The following is a 9,646-nucleotide window of genomic DNA, read 5'->3' as shown; positions in this document are numbered from 1 at the left end:
AAATTTTTAAGAAACAGAGATTCTTCCAGTTTAAACTATGCTGTATAAGTTTTCTGATAATCACACAGCACCACAGGGTAGGACATTAGAAAGGAGAGCTGGGGAGAATTAAGGGATGATATTGGCAAGCTTTTAGGGTGAATTTTGCACATCTTCTGAAGTAAGTATTAAAACCCACAGTCAGCCATTCAAAAAGCCTGCAGAGATCAAAATCCTAGCAGCTAAAATGATTTATCTCTGCTCCTAGAGGAACTTAAATAAATTGAGGTGCTGGCTTATACCCACAGCAATCCCCAAGGCACTGACAGCCCTCACTTCATTTTTAACCTACAAGGAGAGGAGTTCCTAAAAATATCATCAAACTATCCACATTTTCTTGCAATCACTTGCAGTTTGTCTCTGTAGTTGAAGAGGATTGATGTCTCCTGGCTTGGGAGGCTCACCAGGGTAGTGTTAGTGTTGCAGCATACCAGGAGCAGAGAACTGTTTATCTTAATCACTTGGCTGCTGCCTGGCACAGCCAACTCCTCTCTCTGTGCTGCTGCATTCAGGAGCTCTGTGGATCCAGACACAGCTTTATTTCCTGATTTTTCCATCCCATTTCATCAAGGCAGTGATGGCTGGAAACACTTGTTAGTAGCACAATTTCAGCCTCACACTACCTGAATTCTGCTGATAAGATTAAGCTATAGTCCAAGACCTTATTGGTTTATATTTCACAGCTACCAGGCATCTCCTAGAAAGCAGTTTCAATGCTGTGTGGTTTCCGTCTATTACAACTGGGTTGCCAATAAAAATGCAAAAGTACCTTAAAACAATGCAATTTGAGGAAATGTCGCAGAAATTCCATCTAGGTCTGTAAAAGAGTTTATATATTATGGTGCAGGAGATAGCAAAGCTGTAGTGTTATTGAGCCACTTAAAGTAATATCCCTTATTACTGCAGAGAGCCCACATTAGTCCAGGATTTCATGTGGGCTGACAACAGTTCCAGCTTCACTCTATCCCGCACCAGCAGTTTGCTCCAAAGACAAGGGGTCTGCCAGCATGGATTTGCCAGCTGGAACTTTGGAACGGCTGCAAAACTCTTTCTAGGGGATAGGAGAGTCAAGGCACCTCTTTTTTGCTGGAGTACAAAGCCAGCCCTACAAGGCTGGGTTTTCTCAGCTGTGCTGTCTCTGCTGTCATCCTTAATCACAGCTACTGGGTTCTTGCTCCTATTTTTCTCTAATTTTTTTTTTCTAAATATTTTTGTTGCTGTTTTTTGGTCAGGTTTGGTTTTTTGTTTTGTTTTGGTGGTTTGGGGTTTTGTTGTTGTTGTTGTTTGGGTTGGTTTTTTTTTCGTGGGACTGCTTTTTTTTGGGTTGGGTTGGGTTTTTTTCGTGGGGCTGCTGCCTCCTGGAAACAGAAGGCTGGAAATCTCTTCTGCCTCAGAATTTGCCTCCCACTGGCATGGGAATTTCAAAACTGCATGTAACATTTTAAACGTCATATTTCCCTACATGATAAAACTTCCAGGTAGATGATGCTCTCCTTGGCACTAGAGACAAAGGCAGTTCATGTCTGAAAAATTAGGCACATCTTCATACTTCATTCAGCTGCCGGTTTTTGGGTTACATTTGAACGCAGGGGGCGAGAGGAGCGCGGGGAGCGGAGCCCCAACCCGTGTCTGGGCTTCCGACTCCCTCTGCTGCCACGAGCCGGTTACTGCTGCCAGTGCCAGTCGGACCGGGACTGGAGGGATTCGGCACACGCAGCATCAGGGAACACAGCGGCAGGGGAGAGCCGCATTCCCACCGGGAAGTGCTTTCCCAGGGCTGGAAACCATGGGGAATAAAAATCCCCATACCTTAGATTATTTGCCAGAAAGTACTTGGAAGGATGAGGGGGAGAGAAGCAGGGGTCAGTGTCGCGTCTGGCACACGGAGCTGCGATGTCCCTCTGGGTGGCTGCATGACGTGTTGGCCAGCGAGGTCTCAGCCCAGAGAAGCAGAACTCATCTGCAAGGGCATGCACACAACTTCACTGCCAGCTCATCCTTGGCTCCCCTAAGACTGCACCTCGGTGCTCTGACACGGGAGGACATTGGCTTTTAATATGTTTCCTTCCAGAGAGGCAGCAGCTCCCGGTTCCTGCAGAGCTGGAAGAGCCCAGGCACTCCTCCAGGAGCGTACATCTCCCCTCTTCTTGCTGTCGATAGAAACCAGACCCACTCACTCACCAATTAGAAAGCAAATCTAGCTTCTTTGCATTTATTCTACAAACTGCAAACAAAAGTGGAATGAAAACTGATCAACCTAATACTGTCACCTTAGAAAAGGACATCCTCACCAGAAAAACAGTACAGACAAAAATCTGCTGCATACACACAGCTTGCAGACTTGTAGGGACTTTACTTCAGAGCAGCAGCTCTGGGCAAGGTCACTTGGTGAAATGTGAATAAAACTTCTTGTTTTACTTAGAAAGCACAGGGATGTCTCTCAAGAACCACTTCACAAAGTGTTTCCCTGCAGGGTGTGCAGCTCCTCTGGAATGACATAGGAGCCACTCGTGGGGCAAAGCCTGCAGAGATGTATGACTTCTGTATGGTAGTAATTACAGAGACTTTGGAGATGGAATCAAATCTGAAAAAAAAAAATCTATTTAAGACTTCTTTTGATCTGCTGAGTCTGAGAGTGCCCTTCTACTTTAACTGTGTCCATGCCATCAGCATTCCTGGAGGCAAAAGAAGCACTGTTGTCTCTGTGTGCACCACAGAGAACTGAGAGAAAGAGGATGTAAGGACAGGCTCCTGAACTGCCTCCTGAATTGCTGAGTAGCATCCAAAAAGCCCAAGTCTCCATCCTTTGGAACACTAGATGTCTCCACAGAACGTGTCTCTGCAGCACCCAGAGCTCAGCTCTCAAGTCCTGCATGGCCTTCTAACAAAGCACGTTATGTGAGGGGTGCAGGGGTTTCTTTAGCATCAAGGTGGCAACAGGTCAAATTTCCTATTAAGAACAGGGCTCCTTCAAGAGCAGAGGGGCATATCATGGTCTTGTATGTTCATCTCTTCCTCCATCTCTTTGTACCCCTGAGCAAACATTTGCATCCAGCCTTCAGCAACATGCTGCCCACAACTGACTGAGCCCACATCTTACCTGTTGTTGTAGTATCTTTGCTGTGTCATCCAGAACTGACCTTGGGAAAGAGATCTTATGTATATTCATAAGTCCATTTAATTTCATCATTAGTTCTTCTGTATACCCAATTTATCACCATAACTATGTCAAAGAGTGAAGCATGCAATTTCCTTACCAATATAATGTTGGTGTAGTGAGAAAACATCAGTGGAACGATTACTAATGTGGTGTTCTGCCTTCCTGACTCCCCACCTGGGGATAGCTCCAGAGAAGGAAGGTTTTCTTTCTCAGCCATGCCAGTCTATTAAACTGTTAAACTTAATGAAGTTGTTGCTCCACCAATTACTCTGTTTATAACTTAAACATATGAATAAGTCCGGGCTGGGCTTGAAGTGGAATACTTCACAGAAGTATCTTTATTAAAAAATTAGAAAAGTGTTGAGAGAGTATTAGCATCATAAATCACAATTTGCGTGTGACAGCATGTCAGCAAGGAACTGATGTATAAACTCCCAGCTGATTCCAAGAGCATCTGGATCAGTGGTTAGCTTAGGTTAGTCCTGCTGACAGAAACATGTTGATAAAAGAATAAGATTTATCTTTTGTATAGCTGTCAGTATGCCAATCTTAAAATACTCTGCAAAGCCACAAAATTCCCATGTAACAGACAGAGAAATCCCAGCCTGGAGAGCACAGTGACAAGACTAAAGGCACTCAGCAAGGCGGTAGCAGAGCTGAGCCCAACTCCCATGACACTGTTCTGCCCACAACAAAACACAGACTCACATCAGCTCCAAGAGTGACCAGTGGCTTTTGGGTCTCGCTCACTTGTAGCTCTGACTGTACATGTCAAGAACTCTGCAACTGCCACCATGTTCCCAGTCACTTCCCAGCACTTCAGCACTGTTCCCAGCAGCATCCTGATGCTCTAAAGAGCTACATGCCCCTACCCAGCCAGCCCTGCTCCTACTGAGGCCAGTGACAAAAGCTGCTGCTTGGAGTCACGTCGAGGAGAAGGGGGAGCAGCTGCCAGCTGTGTGTGCCTACGTGCAGAGGGACACATTGCAGCTCCTCTGCTGCACACACACAACCAGCACTGGTATGAGAGCACCGGGAAAATGTATTCCTGGGACCTCCTGTGTAAGGCAGGGGCACAACAACCACCAGGACAAATTCAGCCACTTGTTTCAGAGAGCCTTGTAGGATTTATGGCCTCACAGCAGAGGGCAAAGAGCCTGTCCTTAACAGGCAGCAGAGACAATACTGAGATGCCAGGGCAGTGCTCAGAAATACTCCAAGGATCTTCGCTTACCACCCAAGACCTGGAGATGCGCACAGACATCATTAAGAAGATCTCCAAAGGCAGCCTGCAAGAAACAGACACAGAGTTGGTTCACTAAGCAGGCCTGGAAAAGCCCAGAAACACATGGAAAAACAGCACCAGAAGTTATTTACAAGGAAATGCAGAGGAGGACAAAGGACAAAGCAGAGGAGGAAAATCTGGTGTTAAAAAAATGCACCACAAATGCTTTACTTCTGAATGGTAAAGGGCAGAGTATATCAGCAAATGACAGTGGTCACCAACAGTAATTACTACAAAAAATCATTATGTCAAAGCTTCAGGAAAGAGGGGGGGGAAGAATTAATACTGATTTGAAGTGATACGAAATCAGAAAAAAGCAGATGATAAACAAGCAAAGAGACTGATGGTAAGCAGGGTAAGTTCCCAGGCATTTCTCAGCATCACACAGAAAACAACCAAACCTGCAATTAGGCAAAGCAAAATTAAAGCTTGGCAGGATCCAAATACCCCTGAGGAGATTCTAAATTACACACAAGATGTTCAGACCTTCTGAAAGTACCTTCTTTGGCAGCACAGGAGACAAATGGATATATCACCATCAGTGAGAGGGGCCTGGAGAGGTGTCCCCACGTGCTACATAGCTGCCTGAGAGACAGCTGCCACACGGCACCAAGTGAGCAGTTGAGTCCCAGATCTGGGACATGATAAGCTTGAAATGGGAAGAAGAAGCTGCCATTGGTATTGGATATAGCAGCTTCAGTAAAATCGTGTAATTTTGTAATCCAAGTGAGGCCAGACTTGGGATGAAATATTCATATAATGAAAACATGGGCAGAATGAAAACATGGGCAGAATAAAAACATGAGACCAAAGCAGACTATATCTCCAACCTCCTCACATCCAAGGTGCTAAAACGCTCCAGTCTTCGAGCACATGAGCAGTCAGCAGGTACCTCCCTGACTACACAGCATGTTAAGAGAAAACATAATAAGAGCAACACAACAAATGCCAAAGGAAGCTCAAAGAAGTCTCCAGCCATGGCACAGTTATCATGGCAGCAAATGAGCTGTGCACTTGAACAGACCCAAGCAAGCTAAATAGTGCACTAAAAAACCTCCATCCAAGTGTCTACCACGAAGGAAACCTTACCTGACTTGGCAAAAGGGAAAAAAAGATATCCCCAGTGATGGATGGCAATGTCGGAGATCAGCATGAGCTACTAGGCAATGAAAGTGGACTCCTTGCCTTGTTCTGAGTACCAGTATCTAAGTACAGATGGCTGAGACTGTCATTTGGGATCAAAAGTAGAGATGCCGCCAGCAAGACACACTAACAAGACTCTCAGGGATCCATGTCACTGCTGATGACATTTAGGGGTAGAGATGAGCAGACAGCTTGCTGGAAACTGTGACAGTTAAAGGGTACCACTGGCTTTGTCAGCCAAAATAATAGGAAAGCAATTGGGCCCATTTGACAATAGCAAGCTGAAACTGTGTTGCTGCACTCTTCACTTGGTGATCTTCCAAGAGCAGCCTGGGAGAAGTTCAAACCAGGGCAAATCCACTCAAGGGGAAACCAGCTGCTAACCATGGCTGGATGCCCCAAAACACCCTCAGCACTTGCTACTCAATGGGGCACACGGATGAGAAACTTGCTCAGATCAGTCTTGTGAGTAATCCCTGTTGAAACCAAGCCTGACTGGTCCCACAAAAAGTGTGCCTTTGCCACACTTCCCAGGATATTGCACCAGATGTCTTTTAGCAGTACTCAGCCCTCTCCCCGCTGCTGGTAGCCCTGGCACAGGCAGCCTGGTTTCATCACTAAGCCTTACTTGCTGTACCATGGCCTGACCACCAGCAATTAGTCCCTGAGGAAAGGGTTTATTCCACTTGCAGCTGACTCCCTGCCAGGCCCATCAATGCTTCAGACCAGGGATGCTCAGGACCTTACTAGCACCCTCATGAGTGTTAATCTGAGGAGAGCCAGCCCTGGCACCATGGTATTAGAGGTTCCTATGTGCCACATGAGCAATGGGGTACCACCTCTTAAAGGCTGGGCCTGTCACCTGTAAGAGATGGTTTTGGCAGCAGCAGGCAAAGCACTTGAAGATTAACCCCTGCTCAGGGGCACTCCCCATGGAAGTACAGGGAATTTTGCCCTGTGGGTGGAAACACACCTTTGAAGACAAAAAACAAAGTCCTCCATGGAGCTTTGTTGGTCCTATGTCCAGTATCCTCCTGAAGTCACCTGCTGTTGTTTTCCAGGCCCATAAGTGGAAGAACATGTCAAGTGGCAGGAGCCACAATACAGCTCAGAGAAGATTGCCAAAACAGCCTGCAGAAGGGGGGAGCTCCCAGCCCTGCACCACAGAAGGGACAAGGGGAGACCTGAGGATAGGGGGAGTCAGTGAAGCCCCCTCAGCATCCCAGCAGAAGGGGACATCACTGGGTGCCAGTGAGCAGAGAAACCCCCCCATACCAGCTCCCTGTCTGCTTCTCCTCCTTCCCCACAGTGTGGAGCTGCACTGTGCCTGTTTTTTGGCAGCTTTGCAGCACTGGATGCAGCTGCCCCAGTCTGTACCCCATTTCTCAGCAGTGTGAATTGATCTGCAGAAGCCAGAGGCATCTGATCTCTCCAGCTAGCCAGAAAGCACAGGTCAGAGCCTGAGCTGGTTGTTTCTTCAGCTGAAGGAAGGCAGGTGACAGGAGATGTGCCATAAAACTCATCTGTGCAGTGCTACACCAGCAGTGCCCTCAGTGCACGCTCAGACAGGCAGAGGGAGTCTATGCAGCAACATCAGCACTTTGGGGCATAGAATTCTGGGGTTTTTTTTCTCGTTCTGGGAACCTTAAAGCTGGATTTACAGTATTGTCAAATCACAGTACACAAGAGGTCTGAAGAACTGGGAAGTTTGCAGTCCCTGCTGGGAAGATGGGTATGTTGTCAGCCCAGTGAACAAATTACAGTCAAACACCTGCTAAAGCAGAGTTGCTCACGAACTGTATTTGCACTTTAACCCTGGTAGCACCTTTGCAATGTTTTCCCATTAAAATTCTTTAGTTAAGCACTGATTGCATTATTCTGAAATAAATCTTGGAGTTCAGGGCTGTTTAATATCAAAGGTTGGATTTGGATCCAAGCTGTGCATGTATAACCACACCAGCCTCATCTGAGCTGATTCTGCTCCTCACCCACATGCTGAAGACAGTAATCTGCATCCCCCACCACATCTGCCATGTGCACTCTGTGCTGGTGCTCGACGTGACTAGAAGCCCAGAAAAATCTCTTACTGATGCAGCTCAGCTGAAACCACAGTGATACAACTTCAGAGATGACAGTCTACCTTAGCTGGGCTGGTACAGCAGAGTAAATGCATGGCCACCAGGACCACCTACTAACACTGCAAGGGGGGAAGAGCTCAGTGACATGGGATCTCCTGGAATGGAATCACTGCCAGCCAGCTCCAACTGGGCACAGCACCCAGGTCCCATCCAGGGCTAGGGGGAAAGACCAGGCCTCTGAGACTCAGTCCTGGGAGAGAATCCACCCTGACCACCAAGGGAAACCCACAGTTCTTAGAAGACTTCACCAGGGCTCACTCATGGCTGCAGGCAAGGTTTCAAGACAGCCTGAACTTTAAAGCACCCGCCTGAGTGTCCATAGGATGAGGCAGAAGGCCTTAGAAAGGTTGGAGCATTCGCTCTCTAAACTCCCAATCATCCAATACAGATTTTACTTTGCTCAGAGCCCTTCAAAGGCTTTCCTGGCCAGTTAGCTATCTGCACCAGAGGGAGAATTAGTGTTTTAGCAAGATCCTCACTTGTTTGGGGTGCTTTTGTAACACTGAGGGAACTTTTGTTCCTTGAGAGCTTTTATCCCTTACCAGAAATAGTCTATTCTTATCCCTTAATAGAAAAGTTTGCAAACCAAACAACACCCAGTTTTGGTGCCTCAGTTCATTTTTTGAAACTGACTCTCCATGGACCGTGTGAAGACAAATGAGTTGCAGGTATGAGAGGGGAAGCAAAAATTCCAAATGTGTGACATTCTCGGGTCCTTCCAATGAAGTTAAATTGGGAAGTTTGCAACTTCTTTCAACTCCTTGTGTTGAGTAATGGGAAGTAATGCTTTCCTGAATTCAGGATTATTAAATGCCAGATTCTTCTGTGCCTTCACAGAAAAGAAGTTTTTGTGCTGCAGGTAATCACTACCATGGAGAAATCATTCCAGCAAGGAGCCACAGCTTCTGCCTTCTGGCAGATGCCAAGCAGTGCCACCAATTGCTGCAGCAGCTGCTCCCAACAGCCCCCTGCAAGAGCACAGACATCAAGGCCTCTTGGCTCTGGCTACCCTCTGGTAGAAAAGTCCACAGGGGCACAAGTCTTTGGGGCAGGAGACGGGCACCACTCCTGCCAGGACTTGGGGCAGTGGCAGGTCTCCTTCAGCAGGGACTTGCCAGACCTGCCACTTTCGGTGTAGCCCTGGCCAAAGGGGTCAGAACAGCATTCGTGCCCTTGCCCACGTATTTGCTTCTCTGTGCAACACCTCCTGTGTTTGTGATGGCCACCAGCCAGGATTTCTCCCAAGGAGGCCATGCCAGCTTCTGTGCAGGCCCCGTGCCCTTCCCGCTGCGGCTGCGTCAGCAGCCAAGGGGGCTCTTTCTGCTGCCATGAGCAGGCACAGGAGGGGAGTGTTTGCTCCTTTTTGGAGACGTTCCTAAAGTTCACGTCCCGCTGTCTGAGACACTTTAGGGAATGGATTCCTTGCAAACTGGAGCAGGTTGGCTGGGCTGGGGGAGGCCCCTGGGCACGTGGCAGTGTGTCACAGGGCCCTTTGTGACACGGTGGTCATCGACAATGGGATGGGGCAGTGTGTCCAAGGGCCCTTTGTGACACGTCCTGATATAGGTGTTTGGTGACAACGCAGCCACGCCACTGTGCTCGGAGCACGCGTCTGGACAGGACGGGACAGAGCGGTGCTGTGAGGAGTTTCCTTGCAGCCAACTCGTTCCTCACTGACCCGAAGCATTTCCGAGGATTTTTCTTCTATCAAGATCTCTCGAGGCCAGACCACAGGAGCTGGTGACCCGGAGCTTCTCCGAGGCACCACCACTCCTGGTGGAAGGCGCCCTCGAGGACAGGTCACGGGAGTTGGTGACCCAGAGCTTCTCTGGGGCATCATCACTCCCTGTGGAAGGTGTCCTTGAGGCAAGACCACAGGAC

The 9,646-nt window shown here is 47.9% G+C and overlaps 1 long non-coding RNA gene across 1 annotated transcript; it reads right to left on the bottom strand.

The window, feature by feature from the left end:
* Nucleotides 1-2,865: 2,865 nt before the first annotated feature.
* On the bottom strand, nt 2,866-5,332 carry LOC113944822. Its single transcript, XR_003526830.1, has 3 exons — nt 4,984-5,332; nt 4,434-4,488; nt 2,866-3,684 (listed from the first exon to the last, which is right to left on the bottom strand). It is a non-coding gene; the product is annotated as an uncharacterized LOC113944822 (long non-coding RNA).
* Between the last annotated feature and the right edge of the window lie 4,314 nt (nt 5,333-9,646).

Source organism: Corapipo altera, unplaced genomic scaffold (assembly GCF_003945725.1).
Source record: "Corapipo altera isolate COAL_440 unplaced genomic scaffold, ASM394572v1 23, whole genome shotgun sequence".
In the NCBI taxonomy this organism is placed as follows: domain Eukaryota; kingdom Metazoa; phylum Chordata; class Aves; order Passeriformes; family Pipridae; genus Corapipo; species Corapipo altera.
This window is presented reverse-complemented; position numbering and strand designations above follow the sequence as displayed.